This window comes from Jaculus jaculus, chromosome 2, assembly GCF_020740685.1.
Source record: "Jaculus jaculus isolate mJacJac1 chromosome 2, mJacJac1.mat.Y.cur, whole genome shotgun sequence".
Classification (NCBI taxonomy): domain Eukaryota; kingdom Metazoa; phylum Chordata; class Mammalia; order Rodentia; family Dipodidae; genus Jaculus; species Jaculus jaculus.
This window is the reverse complement of record NC_059103.1, coordinates 204,554,726-204,579,458: the sequence shown is the minus strand read 5'-3', so window position 1 is coordinate 204,579,458 and position 24,733 is coordinate 204,554,726. Positions and strand designations below refer to the sequence as shown.

Sequence of the window (24,733 nt, the reverse complement as noted above, 5' to 3'; positions counted from 1 at the left end):
ACTAAGCCATCTTCTCCAGCCCTGGACTCCCTGTTCTTCCCAACTAGTCCCCTTCCTACTTTGATCTCTCTCTCTCTATCTCTCTGTCTCTGTCTCTGTCTCTGTCTCTCTCTCTCTCTCTCTCTGTGTGTGTGTGTGTGTGTGTGTGAAAGAGAGATAGAGAGAGAGAGACGGAGACAAGAGAATACGACTGAATTTAGTTAGGGTTGCCTGCATTAGCGTGGGTAGGAAGTCATATACCAGAGCACATGCAACTTACCAATGGCTAAGCCACTGACGATGTCTCTACCTTCCCCAGCAATAACTTACTGCCAATAACTCCTCAGGAAAGGATAGCAGCCTCTTGCCTCCCCTACCACTCATGATGGAATGTTGAAGGATCCAGTAATGTGCAGGTCTTGTGTAGGTAAGGACAGCTATGTGTGGTGTCATTAACAGAAGGCTTTCACAGGCTGCCAGGCCTTACATTCCACGTGAGCTGCTTCTGCACTAACCATGCTGTAGCTATGGTGGCTTATGTTCTCTTTACTAATGAGATCATTTACTGGAAGGCAAGGAATCAGGTTAGATTATACCTAGGACAGCCTCCTTCCCAGTCAGTCTCTAATAGCAGCTGATTACTTGTTATTCAGAATTCATATTCAAAACTTCAAGATCAAAATAGGTCAGAGAGGGCTGGAGAGATGGCTTAGCGGTTAAGCGCTTGCCTGTGAAGCCTAAGGACCCCGGTTCGAGGCTCGGTTCCCCAGGTCCCACGTTAGCCAGATGCACAAGGGGGTGCACGCGTCTGGAGTTCGTTTGCAGAGGCTGGAAGCCCTGGCACGCCCATTCTCTCTCCCTCTATCTGTCTTTCTCTCTGTGTCTGTCGCTCTCAAATAAATAAATAATTTAAAAAAAAATAGGTCAGAGAGAAAAAGAGAGAGAGCGAGCCAGGACCTCCAGCCACTGCAAACGAACTCCATACACATGTACCATCTTGTGCATATGGTTTACATAGGTTCTGGGGGAATTGGGTCTATAGGTTTTGCTGGCAAATGCCTTAGCCACTAAGCCATCTGTCCAGCCTGAGTTGAATTTTTTAAAAATTCTTTTGATAGCAAGACCAAACCTTGCTTGAACTTTTTTGGGAAAACTCCATTTGAATTATGGAGAGGCTATGAATCGTCTCACTGAACTCTGAGAGAACGTCTATATGCTTCCTGCAGAGAACAGAGCCATTTACTGAGTGTGCTATGGCAATCGTGGATAGGCCAAGTCGATGGAACTTGACCTTGAGTTCTGGAGCCTGATTTTGATTTTGTTTTCAAATGTTTGTAATGCATTACTTGAAGCAGCTCTCAAATTTGTCTACTCTCAAAATAGTCTACGGCTTCTCCTGTGAGCAGCCCCTGCTCATCAAACACTGTAAAATCCAAAAAGCTTTGAATTCAGACCTCATCTCACCACGATGGTCATGGGTTTGTACATTCTAGCAAGGAAGGTGAAGGGAAAAAGAGAGAGGAAGGTAGGGAGGGAAGAAATAGAGAAGGATGAAGGAAAGGAAAGAAAGAAAGCAAGAAAGAAAATGGCTTTCAAGTTCAATGCCTGAAAACACAGCAATGCCGCCTAACAAGGCATTCACATGTCCTGCTTAACTGTCCCTGTGAAAGTTTGCTCCTCTAGGCCATCAAGGGACACAGGCTGCTGATGTTTACCTGTGACTTTCCACCTTGCTCAACTCAGCAGCCTCCTAGGATGTGGAGAAGTAGAAAAGCAATATACATGATGGGAAGGTTCTGTCTCTGTGTGCACGTGCATGCGTGCGTTCATCTCAAAGGCTAGAAGTGAGACATTCACTAGTCCTACAACTTAGTCTCTTGCCCATATCTACCTGCAGGTGTCAGCTGTCAGGTAGTGAAGCTGTGACTTAAGGAGAACTGACTTTGTAGAACAGAAACAATCTTTGTCACATCAACGTGCTATCCAAATGGGATGATATAGGCAATGCATGATACTCCCTTTAAGAACCCAGGCAGGTGATTTGGTTTCTCTCATTTTTTTTTTTTGAGGTAGGGTCTCACTCTGGTCCAGGCTGACCTGGAATTAACTCTGTCATCTCAGAGTGGCCTTGAACTCATGGCTATCCTCCTACCTCTGCCTCCCGAGTGCTGGGATTAAAGGCGTGCGCCACCATGCCCGGCTCTCTCATCTTAGGTCCTTGTTTAATAGCCGAAATCATCAAATCACATCAAAACAAAGTAGACAGTGAGAAAGGTCAATTGGGTAATCATCAGCACTTCATTTCCTACGGTGTGGATTCTGAAAGAAAACAAGAATGGTAGGTTCTGTTTTACACAACCAACCCTTCAACAAAATAATGATTTTGTCACATATTTTACTAGCAAGTCAGTTCACATAGCCACATTTGGTGTGGCTACCATTGAGATCTTCAGTACTGTTCCTCAAAGCAGGTGCAGAGCCCATTTCATAGATGAGGAGGAATCAGGCTCAGAGGAGTGACATGATGGGGCCTATTATACAGGAAGAACTAAAGTGTTACAGGCTTTTGATACTATGAATAGCATTTGCATTTTAGTTTTTTGTTGCTGAGACAAAAATACCTGACCAGAAGCAGCTTGTGGGAGGAAACGGATTTCATTTTTCTTCAGCTTGAGGGGAGTTTCATGATGCTAGAGAAAGCATAGAGACAAGAGCTTGAGGCAGCTGGTCACACTCAGGCCACAGTGGTGAAGCAGAGAGTGGTGCACGCTGCTGCTCGGCCAGCTCTCTCCTTTTGATTCAATCAGCCCATTGCAATGATGCCTCCCAGTGTTAAGGTGGGCCTTCCCACCTCAGTTAAGCTAAGCAAGATACTCCTTGCCAGGCGATTCTATCTCCTGACAAGTTGTCAATCAATACCACCCATCACAGTGTCCTTTTGTCGCCTGAATGTGTCCTTGTGGTTCTGGGCCAGGTAAGAACGTGCGGCATCGGATGCTAGGTGAACAATACACAGAGGTGATTATTATACGATTCGACTGCCCTGAGCCACCTGCATCAGTTGACTTCACAGAGGCAGCGTGGACAAGAGGGGTAGCTCAGGACTGGGGAGGCATAAGGGTTTCTGCCTCATAGTGGACAGCTTTAGTGTTGGGAAATGACCGAAGTCCCGGGGATGGATGGTGGTGGCTGCTGCGATGCGGTGGTACGCAAGGTTTGACCGTAAAATGTCCTCCGTAGGCTCGTGTGTTTGAACACTTGGCCCCCAGGGAAGAGGTGCCGTTTGGGGAGGTTTTGGAGCATTCAGCAGGTGGAGCTTTGCTGGATGACGTGGGTCACTGGGATCAGGACTTGAGGTTTTTAGAATTCAGCCAGATTTGAGGTTTGTTTTTTTTTTTTTTTTTTTTTTCTCTGTTTCTCACTTTCTTTTCTTCCATGGGTGACTAAGGCTTCTTGCTCCCACCATGCGTTCTCCACCATGACGGACTCCACCCTCTGGGACTGAAGGAAAATTCCACCTGTCTCCTTCCATAAGCTGCTTCACATCAGGTGTTTGTTCCCAGCAATGAGAAAGTAACTGATACGGTACTTAATGCCAGGAAACTGTACTTTAAAATGGTTGTACTGGTAAGTTTGTTATGCATATTTTAGCACAATAAAGAAGTTATAAAAGTAAGTCATATTTCTTCTTATAAAGTTCTTACAAATAGTTCTTATAAAAGTTGTTATAAGTTCTTGTCATAAGGCCCAATGTATCCATTTTGGATCCCCAAAATAAATTGTCTTCATGTGCATTTAGCAAAGATTTTCCATCAGTTGATCTCCTTTCAAGACTTAAAAGAGTTACAGTTCTCAAAAATAGATTCATCTTCTATGATCATTGTGCTAGGTGACATTCCTTGACTGTCCTTTTGAATGTATATTTATGTGAAACCACTAGGTCCAGAGTAGGATACAGAAGTGGGTATAATCCAGACTATTGTGTAATTTGCATGTCTCCTTGCACTCTTTATTGGTTGCAAACACTGAATGTTGCTGTACGTGGTAACATAAGGTAAGAGAACCATGCAAGCAGCAGGGAGCATAAGGGAACCTTGAGTCTGTGACTAGAAATGCTTTTCATCATGAGGCATGGATGCTGCTCCCTGTTTACCTAGCTCTGGCCTTCTTCCCTACAGAGACCAGAGGCAGCCTCAGCATGCCAGGAGTTAAATCTGTTTGTAACAACTGCTGCCAAGGCTGGGCTGGCCTGGACAGTCCCACTGCCTGCCAACATGATGCCACTGTCATGGTGCTTTGGTCACACAGTCTAGCAGGCATGAGAGGTGGGTGGGGGGTGAAGGAGGACATTTTTCTTGAACAGTGGGGGAGGGCAAGAGAGAAACTATAGGAGTGAGGGACAAAACGTGTCCACTCTGAAAGCCAAGGTGTGTTACTTAATTTGTTAGGATTAGTCTCCTCTGTGGTGAAGTGGGGGCATGGCAGGGTCACTACTAAAACTATGGTTACCCATTAGCCATCTGGCCACACACTTACTACCCAGTGGGTTTGAGTCTTCCTACTTCTCGGTTCTTATGTTAGCATAATGCTCTGAGTGGCAAATTTAATTCTTATCATGGTACTCTAGTTTAATATGCTCCATGTACCCAGGACACCCCCCCAGGATCTGAACATTATTAACCTTTTATTATAATTATTTACCCTTTACTATGCAAGTCAGATGCTATTTTTCCCATTGAGAAGGCCATCATCATCCTTTCCGTATAGAGACAAGTAACAGTTAATTACTTTTCCTCCCCTGCTTCACTTCTGTGTTTGGTTAAACTTCAAGTCTCGACTTCTCTTTACTGAATTGCTGATTTCTCTTCCTCTGTCTACTTTACTAGCGATTGCCCTATCCTTGGAGTCAGCATGCATGCACACACGTGCATGTGTGTGCTGGATATGACTGTCAAGGTTTAGACTTGGTGAGCTGACCTTTTTTTCAACTACTCAGCCATGCTGCTGTTTGCAAAACAACCACAATCTGTAGATAAATGATTCATTCATGTTGGAGTAGATGTTAGAATTTCCTTCCTCTTAAGCCTGAATAATATTAGATGTGTGTGTACATTTATATGATATATATGGATTGCCTACTTTGTTGTCGCTGTGAAAAAAAATAACTGACCAAAAAGCAACTTATGAAAGGAAAGGGTTTATTTTCTGCTTACAGCTGCGAGGGGAAGCTTCATGGAGGGAGAGCATGGTGGCAGGAGCAGGGACTCAGAGTGACATTGGCTGGCAGGAAGCAGAAGATGAGCAGGAAGTGGGACCCAGCTACAAAACCTCAAGGCCTACCTCCATGTCCCCCAGCAAGGCTCCACCTTTTTTTTACATTATTTATTTATTTATTTATTTGAGAGCGACAGACACAGAGAGAAAGACAAATAGAGGAGAGAGAGAGAATGGGCACGCCAGGGCTTCCAGCCTCTGCAGACGAACTCCAGATGCGTGCACCCCCTTGTGCATCTGGCTAACGTGGGACCTGGGGAACTGAGCCTCGAACCGGTGTCCTTAGGCTTCACAGGCAAGCGCTTAACCGCTAAGCCATCTCTCCAGCCCAAGGCTCCACCTTTTAAAGACTCCCAAACCTTCCCAGACAGTACCACCAACTGGGAACCAAGTGTTCAAATCACCTCAGCCCATGGGGACACTTCTCATCCCAACCAAAGCAGCACATATCACATTGTCATGTTCCACTCCTTTGTTGATAGGTGGCTTGAGCTGCTTGCATTGTTTGGTCATTGTGAAGATTGCTGCTTGGAGACAACCATCTCCTCTATTCCTGACTTCAAGTGACCTAATACATATACTATAGTGGAAACTTTGGACTGCATTGTAGTCCTGGTTTTAATTCTTTGAGGGACCACCATATTGCTTTCCAAGGTGATATCACCATTTTACATTCTTGCCAGCAGCACATAAAGTTTCTCTGGTCCCACATCCTCACCAACACTTCTTCCTTCTTGCAGGCTTTCGTTTATGGCAGTGGCCCCAACCATGTGCTTGGTACAATTCTTTGTGGCTTGGATTTTCATTTTCCTCACCACTAGTGATGTTGAAGGAATGTCATGTGCTTACTGTCTTCCGTACGTCTTCTCCAGAGAAATGTCAACTCGGATACTTTGCCTATTGGATTATGTGCACATGTGTGTGAATGTTGAACTGTATTATTTATGTATTCTGGATAGTGATACCTTATTAAATATGATCTTCAAATATTTGAAATCGAACCTGGGTCCTTTGGCTTTGCAGGCAGATGCTTTAATGACTAAGCTATCCCTCCAGTACTGTTTTTTTTTTTTTATTGCGTGTGCATTGAGTCTCTTATCTCAGATATCCTTCTCAAGTCTATTGTCATATAGATTTTCTTCTGTTTTATTCTTAGAATTCTATTGGTTTAGCTCTTAGGTTTACTTTTTAATATATTTTAGATTAACTCTGTATATAGGATAAGGAAAAAGACTCCATTTATTCCTTTTCATGAGCATACCCAGTTTCCTCAATACTATTTGTTCATAAGAGTGTTTCTTCACCAATGAATGAGTTTTGGCTTTCTAGAATTAAAAATATATTATAGAGATGGGGAGATGGCTTAGCAGTTGAGACACTTGCCTGCAAACCCAAAAGACCCAGGTTAGATTCCCTAAACCCAGGTAAAGCCAGATACACAAAGTGGTGCATGTGTCTGGAGTTCATTTTCAGTGGCTGGAGGTCATGGTGTGGTCATTCTTTCTCACCCATCTTTTTCTCTCATTATCCTCTTTCTTGCTGTCTCTCTCAAGTAAATAAATAAAATCATTTAAAAAATACACTCTATGCAGAAGTTTCTGAGGTATGTATCCTATGCTATTGATGAGTATGTCTGTCTTCATACCAGTATAACACTGTTTAGAGATGTAATGGGAAAAGAAAGGAAGGGAGGGGTGTACTTAATAGGATGGTATCACATATATACATACATACATATATATATATATATATATATATATATATATATATATATATATATATATATACATATATGTAGAAGAATAAATAAATGGAGGTGAAAAGGCCCAAGTGAGGTCAGAGGAAGAGACTGAGTAAAGGAAAGGTGGAGGAAGGGCTGATCAAAATCTAAGAGGATATAAATAAATCATATGGAAACTTACTTTTTTGGACAATAGAATACTCATAGATTGTTACTAGAAAATTTTTCAGTGCCAAGGATGGGATATCTTCCAGTGAGTTGATGGCCAGGGAGGTCACTGATACCTCTAAAAGTTATAAGCCATTGCCGAGGCACTTGGTTTCCCACCAGGAATAGATGGTAAGACACTATTGCTGAAGACTCCACATACTTGGGCTGCAAGGTCATGGAGAAATCCTGTTGGAGCTGAGCTGAAAACCTCCTCCGTGTAGACCGGCTGACAGAGAGCTGGAAAATGCTATACTGCACAGAGTTCAATGGTAGACAGAGAAATCTCCAGTGGAGATACTCAACAGTGGACACTGCAAGCCTTATATTGGCCAGCCAGGCCAAATGAGCCAGTGGGTACAATAATGGCACGTCTGTTATGGGGGAAACCAGGTGCTCTCTAATTGGACTGGAGACCAACTCCATGGGAGGGAATATATCCCTGATACTTCAAACCTAAAACAGGGGGATTCTTGAGCCCTAGGGGTATAACGTCTGCTGGTATCTGGCTAAATGTATATACCATACTCACCAAACTGCCCAGTAGGCACTTCTCTTAATATTCTTAACAATATATTAATGTTACTCTCACTTTTGATTAGAGGTGCTTCACTTTTCAGATGGCAATGACCTTGGGATGCCTCAGAAGGCACCATGGTGCTGAGAAATGACAGAGGAGTGCTCAGCACTGAAATATCTCTATCACATCTTCCAAGGCTCAGGGTCCATTGTGGAAGAGACGGCAGAAAGAATGCATGAGCCAAAGAAATGATAGGACTCCTTACAATGTGCTCCTCTAGAAATAAAATGGCCTGGATATCCATGACCTCAAGGTGCTTGACACTACCTACATAAGACATCCATAATAGGAGGAAAAGATGATGACATCAAAATAAAAGAAAGTCTGATTGAGAGGGGAAGGGGTATGATGGAGAAAGTGGGGGGATGGAGAGAATTACCAGGGGTTATTGTTTACAATTATGGAAGTTGTCAATAAAAAAAATAAATTTACTTCTGGGCTGGAGAGATAGCTTGGCGGTTAAGCACTTGCGTGTGAAGCCTAAGGACCCCGGTTCAAGGCTGGATTCCCCAGGACCCAAGTTAGCCAGATGCACAAGGGGGCGCACGCGTCTGGAGTTTGTTTGCAGTGGCTGGAAGCCCTAGCGCGCCCATTCTCCACTCTCTCTCTCTCTTCCTCTTTCTCTCTGTCTTTCGCTCTCAAATAAATAAATAAAAATAAAATAAACAAAAAAATTTATTTACCTCTATATTTCTGTGTGTGTGTGTGTGTGTGTGTGTGTGTGTGTGTGTGTGTATGCCAGGCCTTTTTTTTTTTACATTTTTGTCAAAAATCAGATGGCTGTAGCTGCCTGGATTAATGTCTGGGGCCCCTACTCTGTTCCATCTATCATTGTGTCTGTCTTTATGCCAGTGTCATGCTGTTTTTGTTACTATGGCTTTGTAATATAGCTAAAAACTGGTATGGTGATAGCACCAGCCTTATTTTTGTTGCTCAAAATTATTTTGGCTATTCAACATTTTTTTAATTTTAGGATTTTTTTTTCTATTTCTGTGAAGAATGCCATTGGGATTGCATTAAATGTGTAGATTGCTTTTGGCAAAATTGACATTTTCACAATATTGGTTCTTCCAATCCAAGAATATGGGTTGTCTTTTCATTTCCTAGTGTCGTCTGTAATTTCTCTCTTGAATGTTTTAAAGTTCTCATTGTAGAGATCCTTCATTTCCTTGATTAGATTTATTTCAAGGTACTTTATTTATTTATTTATTTATTTATTTATTTATTTATTTATTTTTGAGGCAATTGTGAATGGGAGAGATTCCCTGATTTCTTTCCCTGCATGTTTGTTGTTAGTATATAGGATAGCTACTGATTTCTGTGTGTTTTATTTTGTATCCTGCTATGTTGCTAAAAGTGTTTATCAGCTGTAATAGTTTCCTGGTAGAGTCTTTAGGGTCCTTTATGTCTAGAATCGTATCATCTGCAAATAATGATAATTTAATCTCTTCCTTTCCAATTTGTATTCTTTTTATGAGTGTCTCTTGCCTTATTGCTATAGCTAATTCTTCCAGTACTATAGTAAATAAAAGTGGGGACAGCGGACACCTTTGACTTGTTCCTAAATTTAGTGGAAAAGCTTCAAGGTTTCCCCCACTCAGTATTTTGTTGGCTGTAGGTTTGCCATATATAGCTTTTATTATGTTGAGATATGTTCCTTCTATTCCCAGTTTCTGTAGGACTTTTACCATGAAGGGATGGTGGATTTTGTAGAATAACTTTCCTGTAGCTATTGAGATGTTTGTATGATTTTTGTCTTTCAGTCCATTTATATTACATTTGTATTACATTTGTAATTACATTTGTATTACATTTATCAGTTTGTGTATGTTGAACCATCCCTGCATCTCTGGGATAAAGCCTACTTGGTGGGGGTGAATAATCTTTCCAGATATTCATGTCTTGTTCTTGGTCTTTTTTAAAAATCCAAATATTCTCCAACTTTAATCAATATTTACATCACAAAATGTGAATAAAATGAAGGTGTTCTAAGAGATCTTCAGTAATCTGGTCCATAGTCATGATATAATTATATTTGTAGTACATTAGATTATTTACATTTTTTGAAATTACTTTTTAAAATAATTATTTAAAACAACTAAGCTAAATCCTTTAATTTTTATTCTTATAGGAAAAACTATAATCTCATCCCATAAAGCATGATACTAGCTGTGGCATTTTCATGTGTGACTTTGTTTATGGTGGGGTGGTTTCCTCCTGTTCCTTCATTGCTAAGTATTTTGTCATGAAAGGATATTGCATATTGTAAAATGATTTTCTGCATCAATTGAAAGAACCATGTTAATGTGGGACACTATACTGAATGATTTGTGTGTGGAGAACTGACTCTTTGTAACAAATGCGGATTTGTTTAAGTTTATTACACACTATTCCCACAATGGACTTTTCAAACCATATTAAATATAATTGCTGGCAACTCAATATGGTCTTTCAAATTTCAAATAAATATAATTGCTGAAGAACTTGTGCATCATGCCTGTTACGGGGGCTCATGCAGAAGACATAGCAGCAAAGTGAAAATGTGATCCCAACGCATGTGCCACCTAGAGCACTATAAATGGGGTTCATTGTGTATTACCTCTTCTTTAGAATGCAGCCTCACAAAACACGCCCTGCCTAGATGACTATAAAATAAAAATCATCTATAGGGTTTGCTGTGTATCACCTCCTCTTCAGAATGCGGCCTCATGAATGATAACACTATTAAGGTTCAATATGAAGAATTGTCTAACCTCATCTGCATCAGAATTTTAACTAAATAAAGCCAATTCAAAGTGACTTTCCTATGGCTCTGGTTATGGCTCATGATGGGTCAGCCTGGGTGGGCTCATCCCTGCAGGAGACTCACTTCTGTCAGGACTTGGTAGCAGGGGCAAATACAAGATGCAGACAAGAATGAAAATGAAATTCTTCTGTGGCTAGAGGGTCCTTGGTGCTGTGGAAGAGGGTGGTACAGAAAACCCCTTGAAAGAGTATGACCCTGAGGCTGTGACAGGTTGCACTGTGGTTTTGCACCCCCAGACTCAAGTGTTGAAGGGCCGCTTGTGCGTGTGATGGTGTTTTGACATAGGGCTTCTTAAGAGGTGAGAGTGAGTGAGTGGCGTCACTGGGTTTGGGTGGACTCCCATCCAGCATGATTGAAGTTCTGTAAGAAAAAGGAAAATTTGTGAAAGTCTCTGTCTCTCCCCTCAAAACCATGCATATACACATTGACAGGCAGAAAGAGAGGAGAGGAGGAGAAAGAAAAAGATGGATGGAGGGATGGAAAGAGACAGAGAAAGGGAGAGATAGTTGGGAGACTAGAACAAGCAGCTGTTGGTGCCTGATGGGAAGTTCTCACCTGAAACTAATCCTGTTGGTACCTTGATGTGATTGCTCCCAACAATCTGTCCTAAAGGACCTAAATTTCTGGGGATGGAAGGTGGTTCAGTGGTTAAAAGTGCTTGGTCCACAAGTCTGATGACCTGAGTTTGAACCTCAACACCCGTGTCAATTCTGATGCAAAAGTGGTGCACATGTCTGTAATCCCAGTGGGCCTACAGTACATGAGAGGTAGAGCCAGGAAAATGCTGAATTCCAGGGGCCAGCTAGTCTGACCTTTCCAGCAGCAAACAACAACAAGAGACATCTTTTTGTAAGCAGGAGAGAAAGAGAAAAGCGACACAGGAGGTTGTTCTCTGACCACACACACATTGTAGCACGTGCATGCCAATACAGACACAAAAGTACAAACAGTGAAACAATTTTTGTAGTTTAAGTCACTCCATCAGTAGACTTTTTGTGACAACAACCCAATAAAACCAATACAAGAACTCCATGTAAGCTTCCTGGCAGGAAAGAACAAGGAGACTGTTCTGTCATGAAAGGCCCCTAGGACTTGATTCCTGGTGTTGTCTCTGATTGACGGCACTAGGGAAGGTGGGTGAGTGAGGAGGGGATAGGCCTGAACCTTCATGCATGAAACATATCCAGAGATCCCAGAATAGAACAGGAGTCATAATATCGCATATTATTTCTGAGGCTCTTGGGCTTTTTTGCTTCAATAAAACCCCAGTGTCAAGTTAGTTTGAAGAGATGAACAGACCTTAGAACAAGAGGTAGACTGAGTTTGAGGAGGAAGAGTTATTCCAGGATGAGGTTGCCTTATTTAGAGGGATCTCCAAACTGGGATCTGAATGCTGTAAACATGGCACATGATCCACTGTGGGCCCCAGATCTCCAGCCATGCCTGGTGGAGCTATCTCAGCTGCTGGGATCTGACTAATGAGAGAGAATTCCTTTCTCTTAAGCTCCTGCCAGATGCTGACCTTGGATTGCTAAGTTATTGAAAACATTTTACAAAAGCTCAAATATTTATGTGCCTCAGGGGAGTTTGGGCTGCTATGTGCATTTTCTTGTCTAAATTCATTGTTGTTTCTTTTGACCCATCTTAGCAGCCTGAACCTTGTACCATTTATTCAGAATACTGTTGTCGAGGGCTACCTCTGGCTTTGTAAAGAACCAACTGATCTTCTCATTTGTTCCTGTTGCAGCTGAAGCTTGTTTGCTGGAGTCATCCAGGTCTTCTGGGTGGAGACTCTTGCTTTCATTGGCTCTGGAGATTTCTCTGTTATCCTTCAGCTGTCTCTCCACTAGAATAGATTTCCTGTGAGATTCCCTTCAATTTCCTGAGATAGTTAATTCGTTTATTACAGTTTCTGGTGAGACAAAAATGCCTAGCATTCAACCTTGCACTTGATTATTTCTTAAGATATATTCTTCCTTTAGAAAAGTTCTGCATTGAGAACTATCTGTTCAGTTCACAAAAAAAGAAACACACACGGACAATAAATGTTTTAGAAATTGCTAAACATCCATAAACATCAAGAAAATGGAGAATAGAATTTCAAAGGAGAAAATGTGGGTGGGGAGGGAGGGAATAAAGGAGGGAATTAACATGGGATATTTTTTATAATCATGGAAAATGCTAATAAAAAATTTTTAAAAAACCAACAAAGGGGGTGAATAGGAACAAGTTATTTGCTTTATTTTGGTTATTACAGTAAATAGTGAAGTAACCCTTCTCATACTAATGACTGGACATGTAAGCAAGGGGGAAGGGGAGAGTGTTAGGATTGGAAGAAGGAGATCACTGGGATCAGCACTTCTATAATCAAGAGAAGAAAGACAGAAGAGTTTCTGTCAGGATCAGTTAAAAAAAGGGGGGGGTGGCAGAGAGATGGGTAAGTGGTTAAGGTGTTTGCTACGAAGCCCAAGGACCCAAGTTCTATTCCCCAGAACCCACGTAAGCCAGATGCACATGGTGGCACATGTGTCTGGAGTGTGTTTGCAATAGCTGGAGTCCCTAGTGTGCCCACCCATTTATTCTCTCTTTCTTTCTCTCTCCCCCCCCCCACCACCAGAGCATCCAGCCATTGCATATGTACTCCAGATACATACGCCACCTTGTGCATCTGACTTACATGGATCCTGGGGAAATCTAACCTGATTCATTTTATTTTTTAGATAAGTGCCTTAATCACTAAGCCATTTCTCCAGCCATATATATATTTAAAGGTTGCCAAAGGCCTAGGCCACTTGGTAGGACACAGTGCAAAGGATGGGGGAGTTGGAGTGGCAGAGTGTGGTTGAAAAGGGGAGTGCAGTGATTGTGATAAGGCAGGCCATCTCTGGCCCCCCTGCACTCTCAGGTAAGCCTGCAGTATTTTCCTTGTATGATCAGGCCTTATTGTAGGTGGTGCTGCTTGCCTAGTCTAAGACAATTATGAAACATGGCAGGAAAAGTGGAGCCAGGAGACCTTTCATGGGAAAATGAAGGTTAAAGGACAGAGGTTAGTTTGAAGGAAGGTTCAAGTAGGCCCTTGCCACTGTTACTGTTAGCCCTGGCTAATGATGATATGACCACTGTACAGTGTGAGATCTGGAAACTAGGTGATGGAATGTGTTCTGAAAACAGACAGGCCAAAAGAAAGAAAAGAGCTGTGGCTGTAGCTTGGTGGCAGAACACATGTCTATCATGCATGAGGTCCCGGGTTTGATCCTTAGCACCCCCCCCCCAGTCTACAATTAAAGTTATATTTAGTAATATTTTCATCAGAGAATATTCATGGAGTACAATATCTGGTATAGATTAGAGAGTGAGTGTCTCTTAATGTCCCAAGAGGCAGTTATTAAATCTGTTGTCACAAATGGCCTAGATGGGAGCTGGAGGAATGGCTTAGTGTTTAAGTGAGTAAGCCTGAGGGTTTGAAGGGACCTGAGACCATCAGTGTTCCAAGTGCCAGACACCATTTAAATGGATGCTCATGACGACACATGCCTGTAACCCCAGGCTCACAGGGGAGCCGCAGAGACCTGAAAATCAGTAAAGTGATTGACTGGAAACAAGACAGGTGGAAGAGCAGTGGAGCGGGACATCTGGCCTGCTGTGGACACTAGGCGAGCACCCTCAACCCCGAGAGCAGGTGCGAATATGGGGTGCTGCCAGGGGACAAGCGTCACATGTACCACGCCACATCACACACACACACACACACACACACACACACACACACACACACACATGCACACACCACATTACAACTAAAAATTAACTAAAATGACACTGGAGTAGGGAGTGAATACCCAAGCATGTATTGATGCTACCACTCTCCCCTTTCCCCTTGCTTACATGTCCAGACTACAGACTCAACCAGTTACAAGAGACAGGAGGAGACAGTGAGAAGACCCTAAGCCTCAGTCACAGCCCATCAGGAGTTTTCAGTTCAGGGGTCAGTGACCTATTGATTTATCCTGATAGTGTGTTAGTGTGGTTATCTATTTCAAAGTTGAAATTGTTTTTTGGTTTTTTTTTTTTTTTTTGAGGTAGGGTCTCACTGTAGCCCAGGCTGACCTGAATTCACTATGTAGTCTTAGGGTAGCCTCAAACTCACAGTGATCCTCCTATCTGCCTCTCAAGTGCTTAGATTTTTTTTAAAACAGTCTATAGGTGATTACTTGATTGTAGGTGGTTTTAGCTTACTATCTAGACTATATAAATTTCTTTAGGGCCAGTTGTTGTGGCATATACCTTTAATCTCAGCACTTAGGCTGAGGTAGGAGGATTGCTGTGAGTTCAAGGCCAGCCTGGAGCTATAGAGCTTCAGGTCAGCCTGGGCTACAGTGAGACCCTATCTTGAAAAAAAAAATTCTTTAGGAAGTTTGTCTCTTAATCTGTTTTTGAAGATAATGATTAATGTAGATGCTTAAAATATACACCCATAGTATACTTTTGCCTCTGGATTATCAGCTTGAACAGATAATTTCTTAAAAATGATATCCTTTGGAGGCTAGAGCAGAAGACTTGGAAGTTTGAAGCCAATCTTAGCTACATAGCAACTGTCTCGAAATATTACCAGAAAAAAGTTTACTGATGCTTTATTAATTTATAATAATTGGTTATATTAACTTATTAAAGTCAAATTGGGTATTTTCTGTGCTTACTATTTGCTTGTACAGTCACTCATTGTTAATTCTACTTTCTGTTTAAAAGGACTAAATTAGGTATTTCTTTGGTTATCTGCCCCTTTGCTTGTATAGTTTCCTGCAGCCCAGGTTCAATTCCCCAGTATCCACAAATGCACAGTGTGGAAGATGTATCTGGAGTTCATTTGCAGTGGCAAGAGGCCCTGGCATGGCCATATTCACTATCTTCCTCTCTCTCTCTCTCAAGTAAATAAATAAAATATTTTTCAAAAAAGAAAATGAAAATTAAAATCACTTTGAGTTTTTTTTTTTTTTTTTTACCTCATCTCAGTCAGAATTGTTAAGGTGAGGAAAATACAAATGACAAATGCAGGTGAGGGGAAAGAGGCGCCCTTACTAATTCCCGGAGGTAGCATAAACTAGTGTAGCCGCTATGTGACTCAATGTGGAGGCCTACTTTACACTTAAAAAGAAAAAAAAAAAAAAAAGAGAGAGACTCTTACAGCCCAGTTATCCCACTCCTGGATATATACCCAAAGGAATCTAAATCTTAGCACAGAAATACTTGTGCATCAATGTTTATTGATGAACTATTAAGAATAGCTAAGAAATGGAGTCAGTGTATATGTCCATCAACAGATGAATAGACAAGAAAATGTGGGCTCTACATACAATGGAATTTCATTCAGTCATAAAGAAAAAATGAAATTGGGACATTTTCAGGAAGATGGATGGAACTGGATATTATTATGTTAGGCAAAGTAACCAGACTCAGAGAGACTAATGCTGCATATTTTGTCTTATATGTGGAAACTAGATTCTAATTTTTTTAAAAATTATTTGGGAGAGATAGGTAAAGAGAGAGAGAGAGAAAGAGAGAGAGAGAGAGAGAGAGAGAGAGAGAGAGAGAGAGAGGGAGAGGGAGAGGGAGAGGGAGAGGGAGAGGGAGAGGGAGAGGGAGAGAGAGACAGGGAAACGTAACATGCATGGGCACACCAGGCCTCCTGGTGTGCAAGCAAACTCCAGACACATGTGCCACTTTGTATATCTAGCTTTACATGGATACTAGGGTAGACTTTAATTTTTAACATATGTCCATATATATATTTGAGTGGGTATATGTCATGAAATTAGAAAGGGGAACTATAATCCAGGAAAAAGAAATCTTAAAGGTCAGGGAGAGGGTAAAAGACTACATGTGACTAGAAAGCTGAAGGGTGACTACTTGGGGAAAGAAACCAGCAGCAGAGAGGCATGGGGACGGGGAGGACAGTGGGGGATGAAACAAAAATCTCCACATGGAATTCCCGAGTGAAACACATTGCTTTGTGTATTAATTTAAAAAAAAAACTAAATGAAAGTCCAAGTGCTTAATTGAAAAAACACTTTGTACAATATTCTGATACCATGTTTAAAATTAATTCATTAATTAATAACTAATTAACTTGTCTCTGTGTATAGGAGTGCCAGGGCCTCTTGCCTCTATGCAGTTGACCACCAGTCACTTGTGTCACTTTTTGCATATAGCTGATGTGGGCACATTCAGAACTGAGCCTGGGTTGTAGGCTTTGCAAGTAAGTGTCTTTTACTGGTGAGCCATCTACTTACTTTTTCACTTTCTGTCAAGAAATATTTATAAAAATCTTTAAAATTTTTTGACTTTTATTATTATTATTATTATTTTTTGGTTTTTCGAGGTAGGGTCTCACTCTAGCCCAGGCTGACCTGGAATTCACTATGGAGTCTCAGGGTGGCCTCGAACTCATGGCAACCCTCCTACCTCTGCCTCCCGAGTGCTGGGATTAAAGGCGTGCACCACCATGCCCGGCTTATTATTTTTTTATTAACAACTTCCATGATTATAAACAATATCCCATGGTATGCCCTCCCTTCCCCCACTTTACCCTTTGAAACTCCATTTTCCATCATATCCCCTCCTTCTCTCAGTCTCTCTTTTATTTTGATGTCATGATCTTTTCCTCCTATTATGATGATCTTGTGTAGGTAGTATCAGGCACTGTGAGGTCATGGATATCCAGGCCATTTTGTGTCTGGAGGAGCACGTTGCAAGGAGTCCTACCCTTCCTTTGGCTCTTGCCTTCTTTACGCCACCTCTTTCACAATGGACCCTGAGCCTTGGAAGGTGCTGAGCACTCCTGTCACTTCTTCTGAGCACCATGCTGCCTTCTGAGTCATCCCAAGATCACTGCCATCTGAAAAGAGAAGCTTCTCTACCAAAATGGAGAATAGCATTAATATATAGGTATGAACATTAAGAGAAGTGCTTACTGGGCAGATTGATGAGCATAGTATATACATTTAGCAAGACAGCAGCAGATGTTACCTCCCTAGGACTCAAGACTACCCCTGTTTTAGGTTTTTAGTATCAGGGATGTATTCCCTACCATGGAGTGGGCCTCCACTCCAATTAGAGGGCAGCTGGTTTCCACCATGACATATGTGCCACTATTGTACCTGTTGGCTCATTTGGCCTGGCTGGCCAAATATAAGGCTTGCAGTGTCCACTGTTGAGTATCTTCACTGGTGCTATCTCTTTCTCCCATTGAACTAAATGCAGAATGGCTTCTTCCAGCTTTCTGTCAGCTGGTCTACATGGAGGAGGTTTTCAGCTCAGCTCCAGCAGGATTTCTCAGTGGCCTTGCAGCCCAAGTATGTGGAGTCTTCAGCAATAGGGTCTTACCATTGATTCCTAGTGGGGAACCAAGGGCCTCGGCAATGGTCTGTAATATTTTGGGAGCATCAGGGACCTCTCTGGATATCAACTCACTGGAAGGTATCCCATCCCTGGCACTGAAAAATTTTCTAGTCACAATCTACGGCTCCTGAGTATTCCATTATCCAAAAAAGTAGGTTTCCATATAATGTATTTATATCCTCTTAGATTTTAATCAGCCTTCCCTCCACCTTTCCTTTATTCAGTCTCTTCCCCTGACCTCACTTGGGCCTTTTCACCTCCATTTATCTATTCTTCTACTTACATATATACAATACTATCCTATTAAGTACCCCCCTCCCTTCCTTTCTCTTCCCTTTATATCTCTTTTCTAGCTTACTGGCCTTTGCTACTGAATTTTTGTTTTACTCACACAGAAGCCCAATGTCTCTCTCTCTTTGTGTGTGTGTGTGTGTGTGTGTGTGTGTGTGTGTGTGTGTGTGTGTGTCTCATTGCATATGTGTGGAGATCAGAGGAAATCATTGAGCTCTCTTTGTTCCACCTTCTTTGAGGGAGAGTCTTTTTAATTTTTAAATGCTTCTGGTTTTTATTTATTGTATTTATTTGAGAGAGAGAGAAAGAGGCATATGAGACACACAAACACACACACAAACACACACACACACATACAGAGAAAGAGAGAGAGAGAGAGAGAGAGAGAGAGCCAGTGCCTCCAGCGACTGCAAACAAACTCCAGGTGAATGTGCCATCTTGTGCATCTGGCTTATGTGGGTCCTGGAGAATGGATTCTCAGTACTTAAGCTTTACAGGCAAACACCTTAACCACTAAGCCATCTCTTCAACCTGAGACAGGGTCTTTTGATGTTTCAAATAAACTTCTAGACGCAAACATCAGGTTAGCTGGCCATGGATTTCTTGACTCCTGCCTGGCCTCCCATTGTCATGGCCATGTTGTGATCACAGATGCATATGGCACTTTGCATCTGGCTTGGGGTATGTGCTGCAGTCGGGGAGTTGAATCTCGGCTAGCAGACTTGGCAAGCAGGCACCTCTAAGAACCGAGTTATCACCCCAGGCCTATAGAATCTTGTAATAAGTTGTATTAAATAGTGTTTATTACAAAGTGTTTTATTACTTATTGTAAAGTTGTCTCTAGGCCTTGAGAAAGCCACCTGCAACTATTCCTGCTCCCAGATTCCAGCGAAGCTCCCAAGTGCTGGGTCATAGACATGGGCCCTGTGTTTTTGTGTGGCATTTGCAGCTAATTTCTGTGCCCCCATCAAGCATTCACTCTCTTCAAACTCAAGGTGACTCCAAACTGCCTGACCAGCTTCTCCATTTGCCTCAGACTGAGAGCATTTTAGTATGAAGGATTCCCAGCCAAAAGGAAAAGAAAACCAACAGCAACATAAAAGTCCTGGGCAATTTAAGAGATGCTTCTTACTTTATCTAGAGCCTCACCCGACAGCTGGCAACCAGGACTAGTCAGCCTTGGATAAGCCCAAGGTGCGCACAGTGATGCTGCTGTGGTCTCAGTGTGAAATGACCCCATAGACCCACAGGTTTGACCCCCTGATTTCCAGCTGGTCGTTCTGTTTGCGAAGGTTTGGGAACCATTAAGAGGTGGAGCCTAGCTGGAAGAAGTGGCTCACAGGAGCAGGAGTTGAGGCTTAGAACCAAGCCCCACTTACTGCCTGTGCTTTGCTTCTTGACTCTGGTTCAGTGCAACAAGCTTGGACTCCCGCTTCCCGCTGTCTTGCCTACCCAGCCCCGCTGGAATGTACACCTGGGACCTGTGAGCCAGAGTGGACCCTTTCATAGGTTAGTTGCTTCTGGTCAAGTATTTGCTCACAGCAATGAGAAAGTAACTAATATAGATGACAAACCACAATTTCCCACAATTTTCCTGACACATCTAGAATTTGGTAACAAAATGACAGTTCTTTGGGCATTTGGGGAATACCCATGAGCTGAGAAGAATGTTATGTGCTTTCATACTGTATACTTCCCAGGGGCTCCAGCTCTTCATTTCATCACCATAGAAATGTGAAGGTAAACATGTCTTCCCAAGGTACCTCCTGTGCCTGAGACAGCAAGCTCCTCGAGGAAGAGATGGTTGCTGGGAAGAATCAAGGGTGCCATGTATTGCTAGCTTTCACTCTACTCCTCTTTCTCTACCTTTACCTGCCTAGGTCGGTCTCTAGGCACACAACACAGCATTTCCTCTGAAGACTAAATTTTTGAACAGATTTATAATAGAGCAACACGAAGCAGGGTTAGGATAAGCAAGATTACACCTGCACTCCCGCATCAAGTAACAAAGACGTTTACTAGGTAAGGTAATGTGTGCATTTTGTTAAATACTTACATGATATGGAGACTTCACGTACTTTCATTTACTTTCCTTTGCTTGCTTCAAGAAGCTTCTTGTGAATAATTTTGTGTATTTAAAAAATATTTGTTTGTTTATTTATAGAGAATGAGAATGAGTACACTAGGGCCCCTTGTCACTGTAAACAAATTCCAGACGCGTGTGCCACTTTGTGCATCTGGCTTCAAGTGGGCACTTGGGAATTGAATCCAGGCAGTCAGGCTTTGTAAGCAAGCACCTTCAACTGCTAAACCATCTCTCCAGCCCAATTTTGTGTATTTTTAAATGTGCAAATGCAGCACTATTTTATATAATTCCTTTGATCATCAGGACAATTATGATCTGGTTTTGCAATGATTAGCAACAAAACTTTTGTGTTTAAGAACAAAATTAGGGGGCTGGAGAGATGGCTTAGTGGTTAAGCGCTTGCCTGTGAAGCCTAAGGACCCCGGTTCGAGGCTCGGTTCCCCAGGTTCCACGTTAGCCAGATGCACAAGGGGGCGCACGCGTCTGGAGTTCGTTTGCAGAGGCTGGAAGCCCTGGCGCGCCCATCCTTTCTCTCTCCCTCCATCTGTCTTTCTCTCTATGTCTGTCACTCTCAAATAAATAAATAAAAATTTAAAAAAAAAAAGAACAAAATTAGGCAAAAAGTCTCAGAATAACTTAGATCTCGTGAAATTCCTTACATGTTCCTATATAAAGTATCAGCCTTTTGTGTATTTGTTACAAAGCAGAACCTCTGTGTGAGTGCATACATAGATAAAAAGATATATGTGTGTGTATAAATATATAGTTTATGACTATATACACACATGAAAGCCATATATATATATATATATACATATATATATATGCATATACATATATATGTAAACATGTTTACATGCATGTATAGACATAGGTAGACAAACACATATGTATGTGTATTCATATTTTGAAACACATGTCTGTGTGTTTTTGTGTGTGTGCATGTGTTTTTGTGTGCATTGCTATACCATACAGAATTGTATAAGAGCCTCACATCTCCTGAATTCCTATGTTAGTCAATCCTTGCTATCCTTAGGCTATTTTCCATTTTCTTTGCTGAAATAGTGCTCCTCCTCCTTCCTCCATTGCCTTGAAGAGACCCCAAGAGTTTTGGTTTGTAACAGACTTGGGAGTATGAGGATGCATTATTTCAAACTAGATTGTATTCAGCTACGAGCAGAACAAAAGCTATCTTACAGCAGTTTATTCAGACATATTCCCCCCACCTTTTTTTTTTCTAAGAACTAAGAACTCTATAGTGATTTTGTTCATTCCTCAGCTGTATGGTGCTAAAGTTATGGAAATCTCTCAATCTTTCTTTTATGGTCAAGAAATAACTATTATAGCACTAGACATCATGTTCAGGAGTGAAGGAGAAGGGATGGAAGAAACAGAGAAAGAAGAAAGGACTCATGTAATGAAGAGCCACAGATTTTTCTTTAAATTATCCTCTGGTGTCTGCCTCTGACCCCATCTGTGGAACTGGGTTACTTGGTACCGGTGGCTGCAGATGTTGGGCATGTGTCTTCTACACGGGAGGACAGGAAAGAAGGACGTGAAGGTTGGAATGAATATGGAGAACCTGCCTGATGGCATTGGCCTTAGAGAGCAGTTCCCAGGGAAGGGCTGAGACGATGTTGCTAAAGCATCTCCAGACACTCATCTCTATAACAGAGTTACAGCACTGTGTCCTCCATTGAGCCCTGTTGCTCATGGCGGGGCCCTCTTTTGCTTCTGAGGTCTTTACCTTCCCTTTGTTGAATTCTAGATCCACTATCTTCTTGGAGCACAGCATGTGTTGTTCAAGCCTCACTGTGTCTAACCAACCTTGATTGGCCAAATGAATTAGGAAATGACTGAAGAATGATGCTTTTACATACAACAAGTGATGTTTTCCATCTTGAATAGTTGGTGCAAGTTCTAATTAGCTTTTATTCTCAATGCTTTGCGCTCTTCAGTATTCCTAGTTGGAGAGGCGGCCCTCTCTATACCAAGGGTAATTACTAAGGAGGACATGGCTTGCCAGGGAAACTGGTGGCACCTCTCAGTTCATTCTGACTAATGTATTCCCTTTGGCTCTGGGTTGTGAGCATCTGAAAGGATGGAAGGAAGTAGGAAGGAAAAAGGGAAGAAAGGAAGGAAGGGATTGAAAACTATTAGTGGATATAGACATATGTGCAAGTATTCAAATATCAAAAGAATAACATGCTTCCACTATATTTCTTTTTTGTTGCCAAAGCTAAAATATTGAAGCACTATATAACAATTGGTGTGTGTATGTGTGTGTGTGTGTGTGAGCTCATTGCTTGACTAAGATCATTCTATCTTGTTTTATATACTAGCTCAAGTTCATCAAAGGCAAAACCTGGCCAAAATCAGTGTGAATCTAATAAAAAATTAGATTTAACCTCTACTGTGTTCAAAACCAATGAGGTTAATATGAGTCTTAATGCTTTTTTTTTCTTTCACTATGATAGAGATCCTTTTTACTGGCCATAAACTGTATAACTGTATTATTCAGAATTCTCTAGAGAAACATGGCCAATATGATAGACAGATGATAAGCAAATGAATACACACATAGATTGATCATAGAGATGATAGAGAGAGAGAGAGAAATTTAGTTTTGGGGTTGGCTTGTGTGAGTATATCTACCAACAGCCCTGCACTGCACTATTAATACCCTCGAGAACAAAGGGACCAATGCTGTCATCCAGTCCTGGGCTGAAGAATCTGAGGACCAGAGAACCAGAAGCTTCCATGACCAGAGCCAAGAGAATATCTATGCCCCAGCTCCTGAAGAAAGACAGGAAATTTGTCTTTCCTCACCTGTTGCCTTTCATAAGCTAAATTGTTCCTAATGATATTTGTTCAGGCTCAAAAGTTCCGTCTTCTGTAAACTGTAATTCCCTTGTGGCCACATGCGTCTTTCTCCAGCTGGGTAGCAGCTTGTACTGTGACCTTAATTCACTGATGGATGTAAGAAGAGTGGTTGGTTTTCAGTTTATTTGGTTTTTATTTGGTCATTAAGATGGAGAGTGACAACTTCTAAGCTCCTTACATAATAAAACAGAAATTGTCTCCTGTGTGCATTTTAATGAACTCTGTTAAGAAAAGAAAAGCATGTGTCTTAACTAAATTTTGAGACGGAGTCTCGCTATATAGCCCAAGATGTCCTTGAGCTCATTGAAAATTCTAGACTGGCTTTGAACTTGTGATTTTCCTTCTAACTATCAGTACTGGAACCACAGGAGTGGGACACTATACTTGTGTTTAATTTATTTTTTAAAGTAGCAAAAGTGGATATTTCAAGTGACATTACTTTAAAATTAATGTATCAAAGTTCAGTTTTGAATTTTATTAAAGGAAACAGAGCTTATCTATACAGTCTGCCTGGACATACTTAAGAGCAAATCCATTCTCTTGGCTGACAGATCCAGCAAGAAGAGAAAAGGAATTACTGAGATTTACAGGTGGAAAGGACCTGGCTCAAATCCCAATTCCATCACTGTTCTTGAACATCTTTGGAGCATGGCTTTTCAATTTATGAAATAGGGAAAATAGGGACTAAAGCTAGAAGAATGACCACATGGTTATATCTATCTATTGTAGAATTTTAGCCAGTAGAGAAAAATATACGGATCTTTTGATGATGAACTGATATAGCCATTTTGTTGCTGTTGAGAAGTTTTGTAAGCAGAAACATTCTGCATGGTATGTGGACAGCTTGTCCAAGTTTTCTTTGAATATGTGTGATAGGAGCAGGCTTGTTCAAAAACAGTTTGTACTTGATAAATTCAACAAAAAAATCATTTTCTTCAGTATGTACAGAAATGCAAGGAACAAGACGACGAGCCACTTAGTCTCAGGACCCACATGCCCCCATTGCTGTATCAACTCAGATAGAACAACCTGGCACTGTGGAGGACAGAGGCCTTCCTTTTTGAACAGTTGCTACAGACCAGAGAGCCAGGGTGACTGAATGTCCTCTATATGCGATTGTCCAAACACCCCTTTAAAAATATATTCTCACACTCCCTTCTCAAAGAACTGAAGCCTAGAGAGATTAAATCATTCACCCAAGCCATGCAGCCAATGTTAATTTAACTCAAGGAACTGTTTGTAGGTGTTATCTAGTCAAAGGGAATCTTTATAGAGGCCTGATCCGAAGTATATCATCCCTCTTAGAAGACAGGAGCTCACAGCCAGATAGAAAAAGGAAGTTCTTAAGTATGGGCAGAAGGTAATTCAGAAATCATTACCTATTTTAATCATTATATTTAAATATACCTTGTCTATTCTATTCTGCAATGAGGTAGTATACCTTTTGCAGGAATGGGATAAGTAATTATCTTTTGTCATTGAAACTACTTG

At 41.5% G+C, this 24,733-nt stretch overlaps 2 non-coding genes across 2 annotated transcripts; both read left to right on the top strand.

The window, feature by feature from the left end:
• The first annotated feature begins 13,468 nt into the window (after positions 1-13,468).
• LOC123459160 lies at positions 13,469-13,606 on the top strand. The gene has a single exon (XR_006636067.1).
• Positions 13,607-13,685: 79 nt separating this feature from the next.
• On the top strand, positions 13,686-13,766 carry LOC123459125. The gene has a single exon (XR_006636036.1).
• The last annotated feature ends 10,967 nt before the right edge of the window (positions 13,767-24,733 follow it).